Source organism: Schistosoma mansoni, chromosome 1, assembly GCF_000237925.1.
Source record: "Schistosoma mansoni strain Puerto Rico chromosome 1, complete genome".
In the NCBI taxonomy this organism is placed as follows: domain Eukaryota; kingdom Metazoa; phylum Platyhelminthes; class Trematoda; order Strigeidida; family Schistosomatidae; genus Schistosoma; species Schistosoma mansoni.
In genome coordinates this window covers 59816216-59816838 of record NC_031495.1, presented here as the reverse complement: position 1 = coordinate 59816838, position 623 = coordinate 59816216, and the positions used below count along the sequence as shown (strand labels likewise).

At 27.0% G+C, this 623-nt stretch overlaps 1 non-coding gene across 1 annotated transcript in view; it reads left to right on the top strand.

Moving 5' to 3' along the window:
• Positions 1-137, top strand: part of Smp_tRNA_02090_Gln_TTG.1.1 — a 433-nt gene extending 296 nt beyond the window's left edge. Inside the window, exon 1 of the tRNA in view lies at positions 1-137. This exon is cut by the window's left edge and continues 296 nt beyond it. This is a non-coding gene — a tRNA.
• Positions 138-623: the final 486 nt, after the last annotated feature.

Below are 623 nucleotides of genomic sequence, written 5' to 3'. Positions count from 1 at the left end.
AGGACGAAACGCGCGTCCTGGATTCCACTGCTAACCACTATCCATCCTTACTAATCTTCATAATTATTTTAAATTAACTGAACACATTATGTAATTCGCCATCAAAATCAGTAAAGTGTAATTTTATATTTACCACAAACAATGACAACATAAAACTAATTTTTACTAATCATATGACTAAATAAGCATATTAAAATTACTCCAATTCAACAAATATAAGTATCCCTCTTCAAATATTTTAGGAATGACATATAGAGCATAATTTCCTTTGACCACTTAATTTATGGCAATTTAATTATGAATAACTATTTAATATTGAGTGAATTAGTTAACCAAATGTTAACTCTTTTTACATATGTAGATAGTTAAATGACATGAACAATTGTTTGATTTCCGCTTGTATTAATAAAAAAAGCTATATGGTTTAGAATCAAAATAAAACAGAGGAAGAAACGCTTGGTATAACTTTCTCATACCTTTCTAGTAAGGAAGTTGTATATACTTCAGTATAATTATGTATTTAATTGAGAACCTAAATGCATACGATACTTCAGAGTCAATATCACAAGTTTATCAGTATCAATGTACCTTATCATATAGAAACAAATACTAATATTATCTTT